Source organism: Mus musculus, chromosome 14 (assembly GCF_000001635.26).
Source record: "Mus musculus strain C57BL/6J chromosome 14, GRCm38.p6 C57BL/6J".
NCBI lineage: Eukaryota > Metazoa > Chordata > Mammalia > Rodentia > Muridae > Mus > Mus musculus.
In genome coordinates, this window is record NC_000080.6 from 60170973 (window position 1) to 60198044 (window position 27072).

The 27072-nt window shown below is 45.9% G+C and overlaps 2 long non-coding RNA genes across 7 annotated transcripts; one reads left to right on the forward strand and one right to left on the reverse strand.

Moving 5' to 3' along the window:
* The first annotated feature begins 674 nt into the window (after positions 1-674).
* Positions 675-12010, forward strand: Gm33582. Of its 3 annotated transcripts, XR_874667.3 has the most exons (3): positions 675-3193; positions 5819-5965; positions 6893-9362. It is a non-coding gene; the product is annotated as a predicted gene, 33582 (long non-coding RNA). The 3 variants fall into 3 exon arrangements; XR_874664.3 differs by lacking the exon at positions 675-3193 and having other exon boundaries at positions 5544-5965; XR_874663.3 differs by lacking the exons at positions 675-3193; positions 5819-5965 and adding an exon at positions 5979-6369 and having other exon boundaries at positions 6893-12010.
* A 3175-nt stretch (positions 12011-15185) lies between these two features.
* LOC108168164 lies at positions 15186-26238 on the reverse strand. 4 transcript variants are annotated; one of them, XR_001781273.2, is made up of 3 exons: positions 26014-26238; positions 15809-15902; positions 15186-15353 (listed from the first exon to the last, which is right to left on the reverse strand). It is a non-coding gene; the product is annotated as an uncharacterized LOC108168164 (long non-coding RNA). The 4 variants fall into 4 exon arrangements; XR_001781276.1 differs by lacking the exon at positions 15809-15902 and adding an exon at positions 15648-15779 and having other exon boundaries at positions 26014-26171; XR_001781275.2 differs by having other exon boundaries at positions 15809-16033; positions 26014-26096.
* Positions 26239-27072: the final 834 nt, after the last annotated feature.

The window sequence follows — 27072 nt, forward strand, 5'->3', positions numbered from 1 at the left end:
ACAGCACAGCCACTTCTCAAGAGGAAGAAAAGCTCCTCCCCTGCCCTCTCACTCCACAGGCTCCACCACTAAAGCAAACAGCCATAAACATAAAGACGATAAAGCCAACAGGTAATGTTTGCCCTTATGCATTTGCCAAGACACGGCCTAGCTCGGCACTTCATTTCCAGTCTCCATCCATTCCCTGTGTTTGCACCTTGCCCAGTTTATTTTCGGTGGGAGATACTACACCCTGACCTACCCATATGGTTGAGTTCCGTTCGGGAATCTCTACCCAAACCCTACGACTAGAGAATGAGACCCTGGAAGAGTTAAACAGAATTGAAGAAATATATTTCCAAGGATCTACAGAGTAATAAGGAAGACGAACTCAGCCTAGATAAACTTAGGTTGTGTTCCAGCAGGAAAGAACAGAGCAGCAATTTGGGGCAGCCAAGTACAAGCTGGGGCATGGCACAAATGACCATGTCATAAACGCTAAGCAAGCGGCTTCGCTCAAAGCCCCGCAGCTGGGCAGGTCCCCTGGGACTCGAAGGAAGGGACTATCATTTAGCTTGTTACAGATACAGTAACAACTACTGTGGCGTTTAAAGGGAAAAGTTCCATAGCTTTGAAAACCAAGATATGCATGCTTTGTGCATTAGGATGGAGTAATAAGGAAACTGAAAGGAGTCTTAAATGGGGATAATGTTTCTGTGGCTAACCTAAAAATAGCTGCTAGAAGGACTAATCCCTCACTAACTGGATAACAGCAGACCAGACACGGGTGTGCCCTTTGAATACGAATGAATTGCTCCTTGCCATTAAGGTACCAAGACTTGAAAACAGCAAGTGTCTTGAACATGGTATCTGCAATGAGACGCTGCACAGCAAAAGTGCTCACTCCAAGAAGTCATTTGCCTCCCCAGTTTCTACACTTGCAATCTCAGTGATGTGCTTGGACCATTTTACAGTAATCCTGGCGTCCCTCTGCCTCTGGCTGATGCCATGTCTCTGAAGATGAAGGGGAAGCTATGCACAGACGTTCCTTGGGAATGTCTGAAATGAATGTGTGCTGATTACCGGACACACTATAACTCAAACGCAGGGATACTACTTCCAAATGCAAAAATCTCCGAATCAAAATGAATGAAGAGTTTTAGATCACATTTTTAGGATGAAATATGATGTATCTTTTTTTTTCTAGCAGGTAAGACACAATCCTTCAGAGAAAGGGGCCCAAGCCCAGAACTAGGACATGTGCGGGTGTGTGGTAGTAGGGTAGTGTCACGAGCCTGCTGCACAGCTGGTGAACAAACATCGCATCTGTATACTTTTGTTGTTTTGATTTGGTTGTTGACACAAGTTCTTATTAATTGCCCACCTTGGCCCAAACTGGGCTCAAAAGGTACACATGCCTTCCAAACAGCTGGGAGAGGAGTAAAAGCCACATCTGCCTGCACCTCACAGATGCATGTGCCCGGGAGGCACACGGACATAACTGTTCCCACCTCCGTGCTGCTCAATGCCACGCGGCAGGTTACGCTTTGTGTCTGCCCTTGACAATGCTATGGGGAAACTGCCCGGTCATAAATGTGAGCTCACTTTTATTTTTAGCCTTTCTTGGTGGTTGTTAACATTCTTCCCTGAGCACTTTTACTGGCGCAAAAGGATGTAAGTAACATCTTGTCTCAGCGTGCTATCGACTGGAGGTTATATTTAGTAAGTGTGAAGAGCCCCAGGGATAAGGGGGTGAGACCCTTCTTCAGAGGCACGGTATGAACATCCTCCCATAAGCCATCTGAAGGTTCTGGGAGAATGGCTTTAATGTAATCCATTTGTCTAGCTGGCACCTCCATCAGACGAGGATGTAAGATAAAGCATCCATTGTAAAAGTGAAATCAATTATTAAACAACTAAAGCCATCAAATTAGGGGCAGAGTGGCCACCTGCAGGCACAAGACAAGACTGCCTTTCAAAGGAGAGAACTGCCACACTTGAGAATTGACATGTCCAGTGGGTGTAAGTGTGTTGGGGGGGGGGTGACAACTGTCAGACATTAAAGAGTGGACAGTGTAGGATCAGGGTAACTGGTGAGTGTAACTCTGCATCATGCACACTTAGACATGCCTCTATGTAGCCAGATCCTGGGTAACACTGTCTAACTTGATCATGCATCTGGTAATTAATGCATGTGTATGCGAGTCACACACACACACCACTGACACAGCTCTTGGAGGGGGGTGGGGGGAAGATAAAGTCTTTCTTTACATCCTCATCCATAATGAAGGTAAAGAAATGGCCTGTAAGGAACCAAATGACAATGTCAAAATTTGAGTCCATTTCTCTCTAAACCTACAGTCTGGAGTTTTACCCTGAAACACATATTGTCTCCAAGAACTTCCAAACATAATCCAGACCTTCAGAGTAAGTACAAAATTACCCAGGACAGAGGTGGGTCAAGTCTGTGTGTGGAGTGCCCTGTATAGTGCAGAAAACAGAAGCAGAGATGAGACCCATATCTGCCTTATTTCCTACCAAGGAAGAGGGAGCCATCTAGAATGAGCGAATGAACCGGTCCTGTTCAGATCAGAGCTGATCCGGAACTGCACCAGCTCTGTGGGCCTCAGTTGGTTCTCCTAGAAATTAATAGGCTGCTCTGAAATAGTTCACTGTGAAGTGAAGGGATTAAAACTACCTTGTGCCATTTTCCAGCTCCAACATTCTAGTATCTGAGCTGCTGGGATCCTTCCTATCTTTAGCCGTCCTCACCCTTTCCTTTAAAACTCAGGCCAGGTAGTTAGGTTCACACAGGAGCCCATTGGAAAATCAAAACCAAAAGGAGCCCCTTACTGACCAGAAGAGGGCAGGGGAGACAGGTCTGTTGCTGCTATGTATTCAAATGCTATACACTATCTGAAGATCTGGCTGTCCCAAAGCCAGGGCCAGCCAGGGAATTCTGCAGTACACCAGCTTTAGTTGGATAAACCTTGCCCCGCCCCCTGCCCGAAAGTTATCCTAATTGGTTAATAAAGATGCCTGCAGCCTGAGCTAGGCAGGAGGGAGGGAGGCAGAGCAAAAGTTCTTATGCTTGGGGTCACAGAAAGAGAAGAAGAAGGAGAAGGAAAGAAGAAAGTCACCATGGGGCAGGTGGATCTCCAGTGCATGGCACGGGGGCTGGCCCGATGGAGTGGAGCAGCCCAAGTAGACCATAGTAAGTGATGTCTCAGAAATCACTTCCACAGGGAAGTAGACGAAATAGCGTAGAGGGTTGATATCCGCTCTGCTTTAGCGTATTTAAGATTATAAATCTAAAGGTTTCTGTGTCTTTTATCTGGGAGCAATATGGTCTGAAATGGGGTTAAAAACCCCTAAAAGATATTTAAAGACAGCAAGGGGGTACAGCAACCCGAAGAATAATAATCACCACAATAGAGATGGAAGGGTTGGGTAAAAATGTTGGAACAGCCCTGCAAGAGCATTTTCAGTAGGACTTGTAGCCATGCAGGTCCCGTATTTAAACTTATTAAAGGTATCAGCACTATGCTCGCTGCCTGCCTGCTCTTTATTGCCAAACTTTTATGACACCAAATTCAGAAACTCAATGATAGGGAAGACTCGTCTTCCCTAGCGAACAAGGATGTTGCAGTCCCCAGAGAACAGCTCCCCCTTCCTTCCCATCCTCGCTCCCAGCCGCCACTGCCTGCACACCTGTACACACTCTCTGCTTCGCCTCCCTGTTCACCTGTGTCCTTTGCCTGTGCATGTAGGCCCCAGGCTGGGTACAAGCTGAGAGCCACCAAGAGCAAGTGTGCTTTGTGCTTATCCCTAGTCATTGGGCTCTATCCAGAGAACACCTATCCTGTTCAGGGCCCTGTCTCCAGATCCCTGAAGTGTCTGGCACACAGAAGGTGGTCGTTGTATATCCAGGACCTCAGGCTACAGCCTGTCACAGACAACTGGGCTTTGGATCCCCATCACTTGATAAGTAAGAGATCACTGTGGAGAAGAACTGAGAAAAGTACAACAGGGCACCCTGAGCAAAATGGGAGCCTAAAGCTCTCTCGCCAGAAATAATGACCCCAGGTGGAACTGCTTTGCTAAACAGCTAGTTTGGCTGTTTGGCATCTGCTCTCAAAGGACTGTTAGCCATCAGACCTGCTAGTTTGCAGAAAAATGAGAAACAGTGGGAGTCTTTGAAGATCACATCACTAATATTGTATGGGAGTACACAATCGTCAGGCCTTTTACCCAGGTCTCCACCCGACCTCTCACCCATCCATGACTTATGTGTTCGAAATAGACCTGTGTTGTCAAGTCTCACATTTTATCCTCCACACCCCCACATCTGCCTCTAAACAGCTCTGCTCTGAGCCCTGCTTCCCACTGTGGCTCATGCCACAGACCACTGAGAAGCCCCTGTCTGGGATATCCTTCCTGTTGCGGTTGGACTGCATAGTCAGTCTTCAAACAGTGCATTCTCTCTCTTACTTCTATGGGAACCACTCCATTTGCTTCTCCCTCCATTAGCTGCAAAGCATAGCCTAAAAGGGTACCATGAACAGTCTGTTTCCAAGCCCGGTCTTCTAATCCTCTCTTGCACTCCCACTAACAGATATCTCTCCCCACAGTTACACAATAGCAGCTCTTCCAAGGTCATCGGTGACCTCCACGGAAGAGTCAAGCATCAATGCCCAGGTTCTTTCTGGAGCTTTTGGCGACATTCCTGACTCCCCGAACTGCTTCACACCCGGTTCCAAAACCTTTCTGTTGCCTCTAAGAGCCTCCAATTTGAAAATAGTGAAGTGCTCAGGACACCTTCTGATTCCTCTGGTATTACTTATATAATTTTTGGAACCCAGCGAGATGCCATGCACCTTGCGCAGAAATCAAGACCCAAAGCTTAACAACTGCAGAACATTAAAGCAGGCCTCTCCCAGGAGGAGGCCCTGTGCGCCTGCAGGAAGGGACCCATGGAGGCATCCTGGGAAGCACCTGAAAGTCAGGTCTCTGGCTGTGAACTCAGGCTCATGAGCTAGTCTCTACTAAACATCCCTACTAGGTTCTCCAGCAGGCACTTCAGATGCAATATGATCAAAGCTAAATCTCTCAATCTCCCATCATCTCCAAAGAACTAGCACTCTGCGCTCTCCCCATCCAAGGGTGTTTCTTTCTTCACAAAGCCTTGTACCCTTGGCACTGCTTTGGAAAGCACACATTTCCTTCCCTCTGGTACCTAGGCTGTCCCTCTGATTGCTCCCTGATGCCCCTGGGACTCTCCACCGCCTTGACTTGATATTTTGCCTGGTGACCTTTTCAGGAAAGGATTCTGCTCAAGACGAATGTTGCGGTGTCCTGATATTGCCCATGTTACTCCCTCACATTGCTCAATGTAAAGGTCGTTTATTTTTATATGTCTATTATCTCAAGACAGACAAAACCATAAACTTGACAAGGGACTTCAGCTCCAAACCCTAACCTTGAACGCTCATCAAAGATCTACCCAGACTCCTTTCAAAGGGGCCTGAAATGAAAGACGGGCATCGTTTTGGAAGTCTCCTCTAGTTTTGCATTATCTAAGCTCTGGGTCACCTATCAAGTGCTGTAGCGACAGAGTATCTGTGTGCTGGGGTCATGTTCCCTAAGTACATTACACAACAAAGGCATCTACAGTGAATGGTTGGAGAGGCTGTGTTGAGAAGCTGTGTTGCAAGTCCCACCGAGGCCCCTGCAGCTTCTGACCGCAGTGAAACCCTGCGCTACTCTGTCCTTAGAGTAAGCCAGAGCACTTGGGCCCCAGGTGGTGAAAACATTATTAGTGACATTCTGCTTCCCTTAGGTCTCTGTACAAGACCATACACTCGGTGACGCAAGCAGCCAACCTGAGAGGCAAGAAGTTCCCTACACTTGCCAAACTGTGCCCACGACAACTAGGAACAGGACAGAAAACGGCAGCTCCAGTCCTTTCCAGCATCAGCATCACCGTGTAAGGGCGCACAGACAGGCACGCGCGCGCGTGCACCAACACGCAAACGCGCACGCGGACGGACACACACACACACACACACACACACGAACACACATGGATACACGCATACACACAGACACATGCACACACGCATGCACAGCGTGCCAGGGGGGTGAGACTTCTCTCACGCTCGCCGCCCCTCGCCCCTTCCGCACGGTGTGAGGACTTTTGGCCGCGCGAGTGCAAGGTTGTCTGGCCAGGGGTCAGCAGGGCGTGGCGTCCGGAATCCCGCAGCTCCAGGCGCCCGGGGGAGGGGACAGGGCGAAGGGCGGAGCAGTGTCTCCCAGCCCTGGGCGCCGCCCCCGCCCCGGTGGCCCACCCTCCCAGCTCACCCACGGACGCGCCGATCCTCGCCCTCCGCGGTAACGACATCTTAAAAGCCTGGTCCAGGCCCGCGCCGTTCAGCATCGCGCGTGGCTGGGAGGCTGGGAGGCCAGAGGCGGGCGGTGGGAACTACGCGGGAGGCTGGACGCCAGGACCACTGCGCCAGGGCCATGAGCGAGCGGGCCGAAGGCTGAACGAGCGCCGCGGGTCGCCCTAGCCAGTGCCCGCAGCCTTGAGGCTGCGCCGACCGCGCCTCCCGCACCGCAGCGGCCAATGCGGCGGCGCCCGGAACGCCGCGGCGGCCTCGCTGGCCCGGCAGCGCGGGGGCGGGGACCCGCCCGAGGCTGCGCCGCCCGCCCGAGTCCTGGCAGGTGGCTCGGGAGATGCGGGCAGGGCTGCGGGGCTGGGTGCGGACTCCCGGAGGAGATGGGCGCATCTGGGCGGCTCTGGGCCCCAACCAGTCGCTACCTTATCTCCCCTGCCTGTCCCTTGTGCTGTGCAGCGGTGGGTCCTCCGACTTCCTTCCCTTTTTGTTAGCAGCTTCTGCTCTTTTGTATCCAGCCCGACAGGGTCTGCATGGGTCCTTCGTGCAATAAGAATTTCCAGGTTGAGACCTGAAATTCAGTGAAGTGCTGGGTCTGCAGCTCCTGTCCTCAGCGGTGTGTCACAGACCAGAGACCTCCAGAACGCTCACCCACCACACACATCCACTCCCACGAAACACGCAGTGCACCTTCTACATGCAAACAAATCTATTGAGAGGTAAGGGATGACTGGCCCAAGGTCACTCGGCTTGCTTTTGTTTGATTTCTCCCTTCACTTAATGTTTAAACTGAGTCCTTCTGAGCACAGTTCTATGGGGGGTAGTGAAAAAGCCAGCTAAATCTTTACTGTGTCTGACGAAATCTTGGCTTTAGACTAAAAACAGAAAAACAAACCAGCCAACCGGATTCTGATCTTACTCTTGCAGAAGAGATCAATCATTACCTTTCCTTTTACATAAAGTGGGGGAGCCTCAGGGGCTTGGAGGGCTATGGAGTGATGGGCTGTAGGAGGTAAGAAGGCGGTTGGCTCAACACGACTCAGTAGCCAGTGGTGGTTCAAACTTCAGGAGTCTAACCACGAGTGGTGTATTTTAAGCATATGTAGCACAGCCGAATTTGGTGAAAACTATTCTGGTGATGAACTCAATCCCGTGCGCACAACAAAGCACACATAAACTTCCTTAAGAAACAAAGTCAGCTAAATACGGATTGGACGTGACTATGCAAGTCCATAAAGATAGGTTCTATAGATTGACTGAGGGAAAATAAGTTTTTGATAAGAGTCTCAGGAAAGGTCTGGTGCCAGGAAAGTCTCGGGCCATGCAAACAGAAAATAAAAAAAAAAAAAAAAAAGGCCACCAGGCTAGGAACCGTCAGCCCTCTGGGCCAATGACAGGTGCTAATTCTTTTCTTTGAAGGGACAACCCTGTGTGCTTAGCAGCCCAGGCTCCCCACTTGGGTTATCTGTGAGCACAAACACCTCCAAGCCTCTTATGATAAAGCATGGACTCTGGCCCTAAGGGTAAACATTGTATCTGAGAAGAAATGACTCTTTAGCAGGAAGGTCCAAGAAACAGGAAAGGGATCAAGTGTTGAGCAGAGTGAGCTTCAGGGCAGCCCAACTACTCAGTGAGTCTCCCAGGCTGCTGAGGGAGCTCTCAAAGCTTAGGCTGACCATCGCACTGAAGCGGTTGGAAACATTCGTTTATTATTATATATGTTATCATCAGCATCCCCCAGACAGGAAACAATGACCACAACTCACTGAGAATAGAAAGAATAGACAGTGGTCGTTTGTAATTGTTCTCTGATTTCGTGGAATCACAGCATAAGATGGGCTCATTGCTCCTGTCTTTGTAGGTACCTTCTGGTAACCAAATTGTCCAACAGCCCTGGAGAAGTGTGGTGACGGTAGCCTAGGAAGGAAGGAGTCTTATTGTGCTGGGGCAGCCTGAGCTCACTCCCAAATGTAGCTCAAGATGACTTGAGACTGGTGGCAATCCTCCTGCCTCAGCCTTCCAAGTGTGGGGATTACAGGTATGAGGTATCATGCAGGTTTGTGGGAGGAGCAATAAGGCAGTCAGTTTACTTGCCACATGCAGGATAGACTGTCAAGGGCAATCGGGGAGTATTGCACTTATCTCCATGGTAAATGCCCCTCATTGCCTTTGCAGAGTTGGAAAGATTAGGTTGGTATTAGGCACAGAATGCAGACCTCAGTCCCACCATCCGGTGGTAAAAGGAAGAAAAGGCACACAAGACAAAAACCAAGCAATAAGCAGTGTTTCTTAACCACAACATCCAAAGGCAACAGAAATCACACACAGGCTGTGCTGCCTTTGAGCAGAAACCCTTGTGTCCTTGCCAGAGGTAGTCTGGCCTGAAGTATGGAAGATTTACCAACGGGAGGAAAGAAAGTCAGACATAAAATCCAGAGCAATGGGCGAGTCTGTGAGACCTGTTTTATCTCTACTTGTATGAAAGCAGAACTTTCAAGATAATTGCCTCAATTAATTGGCCATAGCTGCAGGTTTTTCCCAAGCCTGGAACAGAGCAGCCCCTGGGGAGAGGAATGAGGCCTTGGGAGAGCCAGCATCACTGAATTTGACTAAGCCACCAGCTCTGGAACCATTTCTTTTCAAAATGTTTACATGTGTGACTTTTTATAAACACACATATGCAACATTTTTTTTAAAGACAGTAGTGTGTGGAGAGCACATTAAAATATAGAGAAAGATGAATCTCAATCTAAACACCCCAAAACAGGCCTGTAACTCACCGATTCTCTCCCTTCCTCCTGCCCACAGACCAGTTCCTTCCTCACCTTTATCCTCTTCCTCTTCTCCCTGGTATTTACAGACTGACAAGCTAACAGTCAACTCTGACAGCTTGGGGTAAAGGGTCTTTGATAGGAGATCACTTTGTGCAAATCTCACTCTTGTACAGATTCTTATTAAAGATTCTATGGATGCATTTTGATGGCCTAACTCCTGTTTGAATTCTCATTCTCTTTTCTTTATGAGAGAGAGAGCAGTGTTCCCCAACTGCACACAGAGTAGATGATATTCAGTAGGCTACAACTCAGGGGTAATAGTGTAGGGATAATGTTTATATGCACCGGATGAAGTTGTGTTTCTGTCCTTTCTTGCCTGCCTCAGGCACCTTCTGATTGGTTAAAATAAAAAGCTGATGGCCTATAGCAAAAGGCAGAATAGAAGGTGGACGTCTGGCATAGTTAAGAACTCTAGGAAAGAGTCAGGCTTAGGATTCACCACTGCAACAGAGGAAGTCAGACATGAAACTGAGAAGAGGTAACCAGCCAGAACTTATGGCAGAACTTGATTAATATAAATGGGATAGCTGAGTTACAAGCTAGTTGGGAATACGCCTAGCTTCAGGAAGGCCTAAGCATTAATTAACAAAAATACTCTCTGTGTCATTATTCGGGAACTGAGCAGACATAGAAGGACAAATCCAGTTATGTCGTAGTCAAGGAGACTCTCCCATCTATTATTTTATGCATCCATTCACATTCATTTCTGGCATTGATGACGACCTGCCGCTAGGACCTCTCTACCCGGGCCTGTTGAGTCCTGGTGAGTAGGTTCCAAGAGCAGATACGTCGAGAGACAAGGTCACCCATTCTGGCCCGGCCCGGGAATGCATGCTGCACCACTTCTCACACATCCTGGATGCCAAGTAGTCCCAAGGGCCCAGTCATCACAGGCATGAGTGAAAAGATTCTGAAGAGCATGAGATTTGAAAACATTACTGCAGCCATTGCGGGAAATACAGTCTCGCTGAACTGGCAATGCGCACATTTGAGTTTAATAAAATATTACTGGGAACCACACTGTTAGATCAGATATACAGAAAACTTAAGATGTGTAAGTCCTCCACACTGAATACATGGCATGTAGGCTCCCGGGGAACACACTAGAAGCATTTACCATGCAAGGACACTGCAGTGGTGTCAATAAATAGAGAAAAAGCTCATCGAAACAGAACAGAGGACTGGCGAGATGGCTCAGCAGTTAAGTGCACTGACTGCTCTTCTGAAAGTCCTGAGTTCAAATCCCAGCAACCACATGGTGGCTCACAACCATCTGTAATGGGATCTGATGCCCTCTTCTGGTGAGTCTTAAAACAGCTACAGTGTACTTACATAGAATAAATAAATAAAACTTAAAAAAAAAAAAAAAAAAAAAAGGAAAAAGAAACAGAACAGAGTCTAGACATAGACCCAGAACCATATGGTGAAGTAATTATGGTAAAGACACTAAAAAGCAAGTCAGTAGAATGGAGACAAGTCTTCTCAGTAGATGTTGGAGTGGCAGCTTGATATCCAGACTGGGGGTGCAGGTGGACAACAAAACTTTAACTTTTTATCCATGCACCACACTTAAAATGAATCATAAATACTAAAAACAAGATATTTCAATGTTATAGGAACAAAAACATGGGGGGAAAGCTGTCATGCAAGGCCATGCAAAGTGCTAGCCATAAAAGTTAAGCATTCGCCGGGGCCGTGGTGGCCTTTAATCCCAGCACTTGGGAGGCAGAGGCAGGCGCATTTCTGAGTTCCAGGCCGGCCTGGTCTACAGAGTGAGTACCAGGACAGCCAGGGCTACACAGAGAAACCCTGTCTCGAAACAAAACAAAACAAAAGTTAAGCATTCATAATTAGCATCAGAAATAAAGCCTCTACTCAGCGAAACAAGATGGAGGCCGGGCAAGCCACAGGCTGGGAAGAGACTTTAACAACAGGGAAAGCAGGTAAGAGGCAGTATATGTGTAAATACCTCAGACAAATCAACTTTTTCAAAAATGGTCAAACTACCTGAACAGGCACCAGGTGGAGATAAGCAACTAGCACATGTCACCTGAAAGGTGACAAATGTCAGCAGTCATCAGGGATGTGCAAATTAAACAAATAACCTCTTCCACAATGCTCAGCATGTCCACGTTAAAAAGTAATCCCAAACATTGTGGAGATTGCTGCGCTACCCGAGCCTATGTATTGCTGGGGCACGGGGAGGTGCCTCGGTGTAATCACTTACACAAACGAACAAAGACCTAGTGGTTTCTCATAAAGATGAATGTACACCTTCCCTAGGACTGAGAAATTCTACCTCCAGATACTTACCTGAGAGAAATAAACATGTATTTCTACGAAAATAGTCAAACATGAAATTAATAGCAGCCTTGTACGTGATGACTCCAACCTGGAAACACTCCAGACACCCATCAGGAGGTCAAAGGGCACACAGTTGTGGTCTGTTCCTAAAACGGAATGTGGCTCAGGGTCAAGTCTGCAAACAGAATGGCTCAGGATGAACCCGAGACAGTTGGACCCCAAACAATAGGTTTTGGAAATTTACTGAGAGGGGAAGGGGCTCGAAGGAACTCTGGGAGGGTGGAAACTTGTTTAAAGGGTAGATATGGGGTGCTTATGTTAGGACGATCAGACTATATCGTTAAGAGGTTCACATTTCACAGCAAATTGTATTGACCTTTAAAATACTAGTGGAAGGGAAAACATTTTAAATGCTAAAGTATTCACATTATTTTTAACAGGAAAATTTTGGAGAACAAGCTCAATGAGATGTACAAATAAATTTATATTTTTCCTTTATTGGATATTTTCTTTATTTACATTTCAAATGTTATCCCCCTTTCCAGGTCTCCCCTCCAGAAACCCCCTATCCCATCTCCCCTCCCCTGTCTCTATGAGGGTACTCACCCACCCACCCACTCCTGCCTTCCCACCTTGGCGTTTCCCTATACTGGGGCATCAAACCTCCTCAGGCCCAAGGGCCACTCCTCCCACTGACATCCAACAAGGCCATCCTCTGCCACATATGCGAACAGAGCCATGGGTCTCTCCATGTGTACCCTTTTGGTTGGTGGTCCAGACCCTGGGAGCTCAGGGGAGTCTGGCTGGTTGACATTGTTGCTCCCCACATGGGGCTGTAAAACCCCTCAGCTCCTTCAGTCCATTCTCCAACTCCTCCATTGGGGACCCAGCTCTCAGTCCAATGGTTGTCTGCAAGCATCCACCTCTGTATTTGTCAGGCACTGGCAGAGCCTCTCAGGAGACAGCCATATCAGGCTCCTGCTAGCAAGCACTTCGGGCATCAGCAGTAGCACCCAAGTTTGGCGACTGTAAATGGGATGGATCCCCAGGTGGGGCAGTCTCTGGATGGCCTTTCCTTCAGTCTCTGCTCCACACTTTGTATTTCCTCCTGTGAGTATTCTGTCCCCACCCTGGGTTATTTTTAGTGTTTAAAGTTAGTGCGTAGTGGGAGGCACAGTTCCACTGTGGCCTTTTCAAGCAAACAGTTTATCCCTTTCACCCCTTTCCTTCTCTGTCCTCCTTCAGCCCCATGCCCGCCCCTAAAGAGTCCTTCTTTTCTGCCTGTTGGTTTTTATACTAAGACAGTCTCACTGTATAGTCACCTGACTGGTCTGGAACTTGATATGGAGTCTCCAGACTGGCCTCCAACTCAAAAAGATCCAGGATCCTGCCTCTGCCTCCTGAGACCAGACTCCAACTCCTCCTTTGGGGACCCAGCTCTCAGTCCAATGGTTGTCTGCAAGCATCCACCTCTGTATTTGTCAGGAGTCAAAGGTGTGCACTAGCACACCCAGCCAGTGCATTCTATTATGTTATCTTCCCCATCCCTCTTCCCACATACCATTGTCCTGTCTCATGATTCCTTTTCTGCTTTCACAAGCTACACACACACACACACACACATGGGGGCGGGGGAGAGAGAGAAACTCAAGTCTAGATTAGATTCTGCATATGAGAGGAAACATGGTATTTTCCTGAGCCTGGCTTGTTTTGTGTATCATAATGATTTCCTTGCATTTTCTTGTAGATATCATTATTTCATTCTCATAGCTGAATAAAATTCTGTGTGTGTGTGTGTGTGTGTGTGTGTGTGTCACGTTTTCTCTACCAATCATCTGTTGATGGACATCTAAGCTGGCTCCATTTCCTCTTTATTGTGACTACTGGAGCAGTGAACATGGACATGGATGCAAGTATCTCTGTGGTGTGTTGAGTCGGAATGATTCAGACATAGACCCAAGAGTGGTGTAGCTGTATTATACGATAATTTTCTTTGTTCTTTTTTTTTTTTTTTGAGGAACCTCCATGCTAATTTCCATAGTACCTGTATCTGTTAACATTCCCACCAGCAGTATATAAGGAGAACCTTGTTTCTCTTTAAATACAAATGTTTTAAAACTGTTGGATAGATTGAAAAATATTTTAATGTAATCCTTTAAATTTTACATTAGTTTTATGTGTATGATGTTTTGCCTGCATGTATGTATGTGCACGTGTAAGTGCCTGGTACCTGCAGAGGTCAAAAGAGGTGGGAAAAGGTCAGATCCCCTGAAACTGGAGTGATAGATGTTTGTGAGCAACCATGTGGATGCTGGGAATTGAGGCCAGGTCCTCTGATAAAGCAACGAGTGCTCTGAATCGCTGAGCCATTTCTCCAGCCCCTATAGTATCACCATTAATGAAGAAAGAATAAATGCCAGTCATGGGACCCAAATTTGTAGTCCCAGTACCCAGGAGGCTGAGACAGGAAGGTGAGACAGGTTCCCACAGCATGCATCTATAAAGCATGGGCAGTTGCCCTTCTCTCTTCAGAGGACTGGCCCCTGAATGCCTGCAGAGAGCAAGATCCACAAGAACTCAAACCCCTGGTATAATATTGTGTAGTATTTGTACAAGATCCTGTATGCTTCCTCAAGAATAATTATCAGATATGTCCAACCTATGGCCCATAGGCTACATGTGTCCCAGGATATCTGTAAAGACAGTTCAACATGTTTGTAGATGACAGGGTCATGTTGCAATGTCGAAATGTTGGACTCCTAAGTGGATTATGATACCTACTACAAATATAGTTACAGTGTTGCATTGTTTGGCAAGAAAACAGTCTGGGTGTTCAGCACTGATACAAATTGGTTTCATCTGTTTCCCATCTCTGATTAATTGAATCCATTATAGGCTGCAGAACCAACAGATGTATTAGATACGACTTCAATTTCTATCCACCATTAAAATTTGCTGGAGCAGGGCTTGATGGGTCAGCGGTTAAGTGCACTGACTGCTCTTCCAGAACTCCCAAGTTCAATTCCCAGCAACCACATGGTGGCTCACAACCATCTGCAATGGGGTCTGGTGCCCTCTTCTGGTGTGTTTGAAGACAGTGACTGTGATCTTTTAAAAAAAAATTTTGCTGGAGTGTGCACTATTGGTGTGTACACAGTTTCACACCTACTCACATTAAAATCCAAGGGCACATAATCAAACTGTCTGCTGGAAGCAGAGGTGAGCAGATCCCTCTGGAAGGACAGGCAGTAAGCTATGAAGATGGGATACAGGAGTCTCAATTCAGAGGTCTCTCCTTTGCTCTCCTAGCTAGAAACCATTAGAGCAGCCACATGCACAGATTAACCCCGCTTATACTAGAGGTGCCAAGGACAGTGACAGAACAGTGGTAGACTCTGTCCTGGGGCAGGTAGAGACACAGCACCTTGGCTGTGTCCTCTAACGTAGGAGCCATCTTTAAAGTCAGTCATTTCAAAACTGTTATCTGGGGATGGAGAGATGTCTCAGCAGTTAAGAGCATTTACTGTTCCTGCAGAGGAACTGGGTTCAGGTCCCAGCACCCACATGACTCACGACTACATGTAACCCCAGTTCCAGGGGATCCAATGCCCTGTTCTGACCTCCAGGGTTCCTGGAGGCACATGGCACACATTCATACACTTGGGGACATAAATACACATGAAAGAAATAATTTTTTAAAGTTGTGTTGTCCTGGATGAAAATTCTCACACTTGGATTTATCTTTTCTTGAGGAATTAACATGACTCTTCAAAGTGATGGATGCTCTCTGTGCTTCTTGTAGATCACATGATTCACAGTGCAAGTGTTTTTGATTCTACAGCTGGGGACAGAAAAATGACTTTTGAAATATATAGCATTCAAAAGCTAAATCCATGGTTACATCCAATTTTTGAGTCTAAGAGGTCCAAGGAATCTGATAGACTCTTCTGCTCTCCACAAGCAACATACACACACACACACACACACACACACACAGTGCACACAGGCAAAACTCTCATAGAAGTAATAATAATGATGATGATAGTAATAATAAAAATAAAGTTAACATTATTTTTAAAAGTTCCCAAAATTTGTTTGAGAAAAATCACATATAAATGCTTCAAGGCCAACTTACTTAAAATTGAAAGAGGCTGTATTTGGCTCCAAGACTATCAGTCTCTGAGATTTGGAACTGTAGAGAAGATTTAAGTACTTCTTTTTGTCACCCAAAAGAAAGGGCCACAGGGAGTAAGTTTTCTCCTTTAACCTTAGGGAATAAGCACACAAAAGTCTTACCTAGAGATCCTCAGCGCTAATGCTATAGATCAGGTGGTTGCTTTCTGTTGCTTCCAGCTGGAGACTCACCTCTCCTGCCTGAGCTCTGCTTTCCCTGCATTTGGGAGATCAGCTTCAGCAGTCAGAAAAGCACTCAGCACTGTTTGCTTTCTCTGTGTTGATTTAGCCTGATGCTGTCAGTTACAATAAACAAGTCTCCATCTCCCGCCTTTATCTGGACTGCAGCTTAATGTAGGCCATGGAATTAGGAGAGTGGGAAAAACTCAGACCATGTTATACTGAATGAGTAGCCCCAGTGAAAATGATAACTTACTAAACATATAAAGACATGTACACACACACACGCACGCACGCACGCACACACACACGCACGCACACACGCGCACACACACACACACATATATACACACACACACACACACGCACACACACGCACGCACGCACGCACGCACACACACATGCACCACACCCTGCTCCTCCTCTCTCAGCTTCACCAAAGGCCATGGAAATGAGATCAGCAGGAACCCCCCCCCCCCACACACACACACACAACTTGGCAAATGGGCTCCTCAGTGGTGAGAATTTCTTAAATGGGCAAAATCTGGACGATATTTTGTGAAATTAGCACTGCACAGTTGGTTTGCAGTCAGCACCATCATTTTCATGGGGTGAGAATATTTTAGCTCATTGTCCTCCCTTACCTTTCCTCCACTGTTCTCTGATTTTTTTTTTCTCTGAATAGCAAGAGATAGCAGAGGGAGACACGTTTCAGCCAAGGCTAGTTTGTTCTGAATAATTTAACCCCCAAAACGCTGAAAGTAGCATTTAGGCAGAATGGAGCATTCTCGGGACCTTCTGAATACACTGGCCAGTGAGGAAGAGAGAAGCCAGCACTCTAGAGCTCTGATGGAGACCAGGCATGAATGGAACATGACTCAAGGGACTCACGTTCACAGGCAAGATAGGTTCCCTCCCCAGGGGGACCTCCCCTTCTCAGAGGAGGAAGGGTGGGGCAGGTGGGGGAGGGTATGTATGTCGAGGGAGGGGACTGGAAGGGTAGGGGCTGCAATTGGGATGTAAAGTGAATAAATAATTTAATAGAAAAAACAGATAGGCTCCCTCTATACTGCTTTTTTCATCCCATCTAGCTCCAGACCCACCACAGAGCAGGTAGCCATGGCTGTCAGAGGTTACCTGAACATAGCCTGACAGGACAGAGAGCAGGTGAACCCCACTTCTGTGGCTTTTCAGAAGCTCTTTGTGTACCACACATTTCACTCTTTCCCAGAATGGATCCACGTGCTCCTCCCCAAAAAACAGTGCCAATATACACCATTGCATTGGTGACGGAACTTTAGAAAAACAAGTCTATTGAACACACTTAGCCAATTTCTCCCCTCATATTCTGGAGAACAAGAGGCTCACTTATGAATAAAGGGTAGGTAGGAACTAGTGGGATGTGACATACGCTTGTCATCTCAGCCCTCGGGGAGGAGGCATGAGCATTGCTGACTTCCAAATGTGGGCGACTAGAGGACTCATTTGCTGAAGGAGGGCACCAGGCCCACAGGCCCTGAGCAGTCAAGTAAAAGCAAAGCCACCTCCACTCAGCCCACGCCTGCCTCTCCCTTCTTTCTCCCTTCCCTCTGGCTTCCTCAGCACAGCAAGCTCCAGGACTCCTGCATATACATCCCTGTCTCCTTCCCTTCCTCCCTCAGAGAGAGGAGAAAAGCTCACATCATGGAGAAGACCCAACCATAAGGATTAGGAAAAAAAGCACACATTCAGGAAGGCCAAAGGAAGCACAAAGAGTTCCACCTAAGCAGAGTCCCCTGAGGGCAAACAAGCACCCTGGCGATGCAGCCAGTGACTCATCTCTCAGTGTAGCTAGTTGGAGGAAGCAGGTGCCTATTTTAGAAAGCTTGCATAGCTTTGCTCAGAAAGATTATGTACTTTTTCATGCTTCTTGGTGATAGCATTCATTTTGTGAGGATTTGGGAGTTTTTGTTGTTGTTGTTGTTGTTGTTGTTGTTTTGTTTTGTTTTGTTGTTATTCACCTGTTGTTTGTTTTTAAGACAGTTTCAGGATCTCACTATGTAGCCTTGGCTGTCCTGGAACTATGTAGTCAAGGTTAGCTTTGAACTCATGCACATGCCTGCCTATGCCTCCTGAGTGCTGGGACTAACGGTATGTGTCACTGTGCCTGCCTGCCATTGATATTCTTAAGTCTGTTTTCCGCTAATTGGTACTTTAGTCACACTGTATTTTATTATTTTTATCTCAATTTATTTTGATTTTTTTCCTTTGAGTTGGGCGTGGGATTTCCTATGCCAAAACCAATTATTGAATTCTTGAGCATTAAAGTTTTCAGACCCCATGGTTGTTAACCTACTAACAGAAAGGGTGTTTTGCTAACCATCAGAATCATCCCAAAGGCCTATAGGGGAAAACAGATTCCTATTAAACACCCCCATCCCAGACCAAACCTGCAAGATGACTCAGAGGGTGAAGTATACACTGCCTAACCTGATGTCTGAAATCTCATCCCTGGGTCTCAGATGGTGGAAGGAGAGAACTGACTCTTGAAAGTTGTCCTTTGAGCTCCCCAAGTATGCAGTGCCCTGTACATATGTGTGTGTGCATGCGTGCACAGAGACACACACACACTAAACAAACAAACAAACAAACAAATGTAACACCTCATCCCCAACTGCCCAACCAAGGCATTCATCTAGTTTTCCCATGTGGAGATTCAATGACCCCCAACTATTAGAGCCATCCTATAAGAGATGTGTACTTCCCTCTTGGGTCATACAACTGTGAACTGGCCTAGTCATTTCAGTTCTTCTCTGTCTTAACAGAAGAATAACCATCCTGATCTGCGGGAAATGGGCAGGCCTAGGTTATGGACACACCTCTCAAATGGCAAACTATGTCTATAATGGAGAAAAGTGGGAGTCAAGGGCAGGGGACAAGCTGAGTCAGTCTTCTGGGGAAACCAGAGGATGGGCACTTAAGTCTTTGCATCAGAAGCTGGCAGCTTAGAGATCACTCAGCAAAATGGCTAAAATCCACAGACGGGGCTCTGGGGAGCTGGGGAGAGGATTCAGAGGGCCTGAAAATCATGTTGCACTGTGAGCTGGAACCGCACACGCCACAATCAAGCTATAAATAGATGACAAGCTTTTGGGCTTGTCATCAGCCTCATCCGCTGAGACAAGAAATGAATGTATTAAAGAAAGCCCGCTGTTGTTTCCAGATCAGACCACAGTGTGCAAAATCAAATCAGCCTGGCAGCTGTGTCCTCAGAGGCAAAAAAATCTGGTACAAAGGTTTCTGACTCAGCCCCTATCCTGGTCTGCTGCATGTCACAGGTAATAGTTACATAATACTCAGTCTATCTACAACTTATTTCTTATGTTTCTGCACTTGTAGTTAATTCTTTATGCTCTTTTTAATGTTCCTTTCTGATCAGGTTAGTGATGGCCCCATAACATGGAAGATGATTACAGTGTAAAATAGCCCATGGAAGTGAGTCCTGGGCCTGATACATGACCACCATCAAACCTTCAAAGCGTTAAAGAGAGTTTAATGAAAAGGTACTGTCTTAGTTAGTTTTACTGCTGGGAAGAGACACCATGACCAAGGCAGCTCTTATAAGGACAGCATTTAATTGGGGCTGGCTTACAGGTTCAGAGGTTCAGTCCATTATCATCAAGATGCAAGCATGGCAGCATCCAGGCAGGCATGGTGCCAGAGTAGCTGAGAGTTCTACATCTTCATCTGAAGGTCGCTAGGAGAAGACTGTCTCCCAGGAAGCTAGGAGGTAGATCTCATTGCCACCAGCACAGTGACACACTTCCAACAAGGCCATACCTACTCCAACAAGGTCATACCTCCTAATAGTGCCACTCCCTGGGCCAAGCATATTCAAACCACCACAGGTACGGAGAGGGTAAAGGAGATTGGGAACATTCTAAAGAAAAAACAGTGAGTTAAAATGAGACCCATGAGCAATAAGGAAACTCATAAGATGGGCAGGGATCCCTGAGGCAGTATTTTCCTCAGAAATGCAATAGAAGTGGGAGAACTGACCCCCCTGGATAAGCTGGAGACCTCCAAAAAGAAAAGCATCCCTGTAAAAAATGGCAGTTTCAGCTTGAAAAGGGGTGTGTGATAAAATATGAGAAAGTTACTTAGAAGTTCAACTTGGAGGGCAAGAAGATGTAAATGATTAGTCATCAAAAGGGTGGATGCCCAGAGAGCCAAGAGAGTAGTGATCACCAACAGTTGAACCTCTACAGCAAACACTGAAGGATGAATGGAATAGTCTGTATGAGATGCAGAAATTGAAGACAAAGTGGCTGCAGACCTCATATCCTGAACACAGAAAAATAAATAGCAACTTCCAGGAAAGATATAACCAAGTTCCCAGCCCAAGCCTTTGTGGGGGGACTGGAGAAGTCGACATGGAAGAGAATATAAAGAAAGCAAGGTGTAGGGGTGGTAGTTTGAAGGAGGATGGTCTCCATAGGCTCATATGTTTGAATGCTTAGTCCCTAGCTGGTGGAACTGTTTGGGGAGGATTAGGAGGTGTGGCCTTCTTGGAGAAGGTGTGGCCTTGTGGAAAGGGATGTGTCACTGGGGGGTGGGCTTGGAGGTTTCAAAAGACAGCATTCCCAGTGTGCCCTCCTCTGCCTCCTCCGTGTGAATCAGAACATGAGCTCTCAGCCACTGTTGCAGTTGGCTGCCTCAATGCCTTCACTCTGCCAGCACAGACTCTAGCCCTGTGGGACCATCAGCCCTGTTTAAGAATTAACTAAAACTGAGCCAACATGGTACGACAGAACTGCAATCCCAGAGAGGCTGAGGCAGGAGGACCATGAGTGAAAGGCCAATCTGGGCTACTAGGAAAGACTTGTCTGGAAAATAAATCAAAATAAAAACCCAGTAAGGAAGAAAACTCCTTCCCAAGGACAACACTTCTAGGGACTGTTGATCCCTAGAAGCTCTGAGCACAGAACTTGACCATGTACAGGGCCTGAGCTGGACCATGTACAGGGCCTGAGCTGGACCATGTACAGGGCCTGAGCTGGACCATGTACAGGGCCTGAGCTGGACCATGTGCAGGGGTGGGGGACTGAGCTGGTACCATGGGGACTGGAATTGTCACATGAGTTCCTTTTAGAGAGTTAGTGATGAAATAAAAAATTAAAGCTAGATCTTACTTAGTAGGTTCAATTTTCCAGGAAAAAACGGTGTGCTATATAGAGATATAGGACCCCAGACTCTTTAGCACACCCACAAAAATAGCATGTAATGTCTGACAAATCTCTTTCATATGTACCAGGAATTTGAATTGAACCAGGGGTTTTCTGCCTGACATTATTCACAAGGGTTCTTCTCATCTACACGTGACCCTTCATTATGTGGCCAAGGTCTTGATTTCTACTACCTTAGAATCAGGGCTAATACCATGATTTCCTTTGCCAGGACACAATGGAAGACACTCTGGGAAATCTGGGCTGAGGCATTACACACGCTCCGGTTTCCAATGATACCTTCTTCGGATGCCATCCTTAGCACAAATGACTGCCCGGTCAAAGGAACCAAGGGGCCATTCCAACAGGGCAGTCACCAACCAACCCAGCAGCTAAAAGTGGCTTCCTAAACGAGCCAGGCGAGGCACCTGGAGATCCATCCACTCAGCAATATGAACTCATAAGCCACTAAAATATCGTACCTAAGCAATATTTGTAATAATTTGTTGTGGTTCTTGTTGTTAAGACTGATACCGATGTATGTGTTATAGGACATGTGCTATAGAACAGTTAAAGAAAATGTGCAACTATGCAAACCTACTGAGGGAAAAAAACAACAGCAACAGAAAATAAGAACCAAAGCGTTTACACCAAAGAACTCAGTGCAGAGCCCCCACACCTCAAGAAACAGGAGAGAGCTCTAACACAGGATTCACTCAAGATCTGAAGTGTTCTGGTGCTGGGGCCATGGCTTGGCAGAAGAAACCTTGCACATAGGAAGAAGTGAATAAAAGCCAACTAAAATGAGCAAATAAATTATAGAAAAAGGTAACATATCAAAAATGAAAGTCAAAGTAATCATTGATTGGCAAAGGAAGAAGAGACACAGATGAAAATTTTGTAGAGCGAGGTAAAAGAAGAAAAACAGCCAAGAACATAAACAAGAAATTAACAGATAGCAAGAAGATGTTGAACTGGGGACTAAAGAGGTGGCTTGGGAGTTTAAAGTGTGTGCCTCTCTTCTACCAGACCAGAATTTGGGCACCAGCATCCTTGTATACAGACTTAGAACTGCCTATAACCAACTCCAGGGGGCTCCTGTGAACACTATACTACAATTAAATATAAAATAAATCTTTAAAGTAATATATATATATATATATATATATATATATATATATATATAACAAAAATGAAGGTCTGGCATGTTTATTGACATTAAAAAGGATTACTTGCAGTTTCTTCCAGGTTATACTGACAACACAGAGAATGGTCCTCAAATTAAACAAAACTTGACTGCACAAGTTGAAATCAACCAACCAGACGCCCGCCCCCCAAGCTCCCAAGGACTAAACCACCAACCAAAGAGTACACATGAAGGGACTTATGGTTCCAGCCACATATGTAGCAGAGAATGGCTTTGTTGAGCATCAATGGAAGGAGAGGCCCTGTGAAGGCTCGATGATGCCCCAGTGTAGGGGAATGCCAGGCTGTGGAGGTGTGAGTGGGTGAATGGGTGGGGGAGCACCTCATGGAAGCAGAGGGAGGGGGGGTGGAAGAGGGGGATATCAGGGAGGGACCGGGAAAGGGAATTACATTTGAAATGTAAATAAAGACAATATCTAATTTTTAAAAAGATTAAGAAAAAAAAGAAATAAACATAGCCTAGTTAGAGCTTTTAGACTGCTTAGATATAAAGTCAAATCTTAATCCAATTAACATCATTAGAAATGGGAAAATAATCCCCTAGGGCATCTAGGCCAAAGGTCAGAGGAGCCAAGTAACTTACAAGAACAAAAGACCTAGACTGCTGTCTGAGAATAAGGTAGTAAGGACAGCACCCAGAAGCCACTCTTCACAGGAATGTAGAGAGATACTGGACCAGAAGATGAAGAAAAGAGGAGGCAAGAAGGCGCCTGCCATGGTCCTCCAAGACGTAAGCTACGGGGGCTGGGGTGATGGCTCAGTGGTTCAGAGCCCTTGTTGCTCTTGAGAAGGCCCTGGCATTGATTCCCAGAACCCACATCATGGCTCACACAACATCCATAACTCCAGTTCTATGGCACTGAATGCCCTCTTCTCTGACTTCCTTTGGGCACTGGAGATGCACATGGTACACACACACACATGCAGGCAAATCACCGATACACATAAATAAATCTTAAAACAAAAAATAGAATCTCCGAGGCCAGTCTGGTCTACAGAGTGAGTTCCAAGACAGTCAGGACTGCACAGAGAAACCCTGTCTTGAAAAAATAAAATAAAAATAAAAATAAAAATAGAATCTCCATAAAGCTAACAACCAGCAAACACGACATGCACCATGCACGCAAGGCCCAACTCGTGCCATCCTCACGAGGCCTTCAGGTGCGCCTCTGAAAATGAACTTTTTAAAACTCAAAGCAAAAGGCTGCACTGTAAGCACTTAGTGTATTCAAATGCATACGTCAGGACATCATGGTGAGGGTCCCTGAGTCATGCATCCACGGTATGTTTTGACTAGGTAGCAGTCCTCAGAGTGCATCAATACAGGTGCAGGAAGAAGGTAGAATACGTTCATTTATTATCATATAGGTGATAGGTAGAATTCAATAATTAGACTAATAATTGGTGAAATATTAGAAATCAGCAAACAAAAGCAAGACATGGCTATATATACAGGTACCTCTAACACTGAGAATAAGGAGACAAGAGGAACATGAGTTTGACGCCAGCCAGGGTGACAAAGCAAGATTTGATCATAAAAGAGGAAGGGAAGGAGGGAGGGAGGGCCTTAACAAACAAGGGGATAAAACCATAAGTGGGAAGATAAAGAACAGAGGCAGTGAAAGGGTTAAGCACTAAGGCAATCCACTACAACAGAACCTGAAGAAAGCTTTCAAATATAATTTAATTTTATGTGTATGGGTGTTTTGCCTGCATATATGCATGTCCACCTCCTATATGCCTGGTGCCTAAGAGGGCCAAGACAAGGTGACAGATCCCCTAGGACTAGAGTTACATACAGTTGGGAGGCTCAGGTGCTAGAAATCAAATCCAGGTCCTCTGGAACTCCAGAGCAGTCCGTGCTCTCAACCACCGAGACAACCTTAGCACTCCCAAACAGAAGCCTTTCTTACATCAGAAATTACAATCTCAACCATAATGGAAAACGTGTGGAGAAACACGGCAAAACACAAAGTAAAATGATTACAACATGAAATAACATGATTGAGTTGTACTTAAATATACTAACTGTATCAATGCATGTGAAGGGCCAACATCACACTTTAAAAGGGGAGGTTTTCAGCTTGGCTCAAAAAGTAGACTCATACATAGGTTGTATATAACAAACACCTAAACCACAGTGACTCCGGAGGTCTAGGCCAAGTAGAAGGGTAAATTAAACTAAGACAGCTAATGTTGAGGTTATGATATCAAAAACATTACATGTGACAAGAAAAAGTTGTAATTCTCAAAGCCTTGACAACAGAGATTGTGAGGAACTATGCTCTAAATAAACTGTCGGTCACTGTTACAAAACACAAAATTATAGGGAAAAGACAACAAAGTAACAATGGATTTTATTTTCAATTGCCATTCTCAGTACAAATCAAGGAGGTAGGCAGAAATGAGGATGATGACCCAAGCAATATAGCTGGTAAAACAGTATGAATAGGGTAGATGTAAGAACTTTGTACACTGATAATTCTGGGCTTCAAGATGGCTCAGCAGGCCAAGGCACTCACCAGCAAGCCTGACAACTAGATTCAAACTCCAGGACCCACATGGTAGGAGAGAACTAAGTCCCACAAGCTGTTCTCAGACCTCCACACATATAATGGTATGCTTGAGTGCATATGTGCACATATACAATAAATATGCACATGAAAATTTAAGGAACGTGTACCTTCTTTCCTACTCCACATAGAAGAACCAGAAAAAAAAAAAAAAAAAAGCTGGAAAAAGGAAGCATGAGAGGCTGGGGTATAGCTCGGTAGTAGCATTTGCCGAGCATGCACCAGGTCCAGGTTCAAGTCCTAGCAATACAAACTTACATGCGTGCGTCCACATACACACATGCACACACACACACACACACACACACACACACACACACACACACAGGCGCACACCAGTAAACTCTATAAAACAGTGGACATTCAAGCAGTGAGGAATGAGCAGATGGCTCATTTAAACTGTGCTGAGTTTCTGAGAGAGGGAGGGGGAGAGGGGGAGGGAGACAAAGAGAGATTTGATTTCTTGCATCTCACACACAAATATGTTCTCATTGGAAAGGCCAAAACTATAATAATACATTATGTAAGAATTCCCTGTGCCTTTGTAAAAAACAAACAAACAAACAAACAAAAACAAAACAAAACATTTAACATATTTTTTAAAACTATGCAAACCCATAAAGAAAAAATGAATTCCAATGATATTAAAGCCAAGAATTTCTGTTCATCAGAAGACACCATAAGTGGGAAAAACAAGGCACAAACTGGGACTACATATCTGTAATCTAGATTGCCAGCCAAAGGTGAACAGCTGGAATCCTTACGTTAATGAGAAAGAGAAAATCTGAGTTTTAAAATGAGCACCGCCTGGAGGACACCACTGAGACCCAAATAGGTGGGCAACAGTCAAGAAATCTCTTATCGCTTATGCCAGTGAGGACGGGAACTCTGAAAGATCACCAATGCAGATTCACCCAGAAAAACAATGTGCTCAGCTGCACCCCCAAATCAATGTCTTCTGACCACAATTAGAAATAGCCTGTGCCTGAGTGCAGGGTAAGAAACACCCTGTACCTCACTCCATACAGGAGCTCAGCATACTCCTGTAAACGTGAAACTGGCTCAACAAAATAGCCCTTGCTCTTGCTATGTGTGACACACACTGACGTTTTCCAGTTTTTCACACCCTCACTGTAGGATTCACACTGCCACTTGGATTCCTTACCCTGAAGCTTCATTGAGGCTTTCCCAGGGTAGAGTAGTGTACTGCTGTTTCTTTCGAGCCTACAAGCTCCTCTCTTTCGACTTCTATTTTGAGCCCATGGTTTTTCTTCACTCTCAGGAACCTGTCTCAAATTGAGACGGTGCCCAGACGCTCAGATCACACATCCATCCTCTTGGCAAGCAACTGTTGGAGTCAACAACTTCAGTCGAAGCGTCTGACATTCTAGACTCTGGTTTTTCCATGGTAACATCTGTGAGGTCTCCAGGTAAGCCAGTACTCATTCCCTAATGCCTACAGCATCCCATTGGTGGCCTCCCACTGAGCACGCACGGACCTGGGATGGACAAGCTTCGTGGATAGATCCATGCAGATCCGGCTGAAGCCTGGAGCTTCCCATGCTCCTAGACCTCCTTTGTTTCTAATGAGGATGCTGTTGCCACCATCTGCTAACCTGGCTTTCATGACTATCATGACCCACAGTTTGAAAAGCCACCTCCCAAGAGATCCGTTCATCTGATGTCTCAGGAACCCATCTATGATAACAATATTTCATAACAGGAAGCAATATGAAGTCAACAGGAGCCTGCTTTCTGGAGATGGGGTAGTTAAATATTCACAATGGATGATTATAAGGAAGTAAGAATTCCTCAGAATCTGTAATCATATTATCCTTATTTATTATATTTCTACAATCTCTCTGACCACCCCCCCCGAAATCCAATCCATCCCTGAATGGAAGAACTGAGACCTGATGGAGTCCAAGACTCTGTCACATACATGCCAAAGTCAGCCAATCTGAAGAATGACTGGCCATATCCACTGGGCTAGTGGATTCCTGGCTGCAGCCTCTAAAGAGGACAAAGCACCTGATCTCTACTGAACCTCTCCACTCTTCCCCTACCCGCAGAACCTTCCTTCCTCTCTAAAGCAGACAGCCAAAATGCCAGCATCCTGTCTGTATGAGCCTCTGCCATGATGACAACTGCTTTTCTGTGCCTTCCTTGCCAGTGAGAGACTGAGTGCTTTAAAACCATGTTCAAAAAGAAGTCCTTCTTTGTT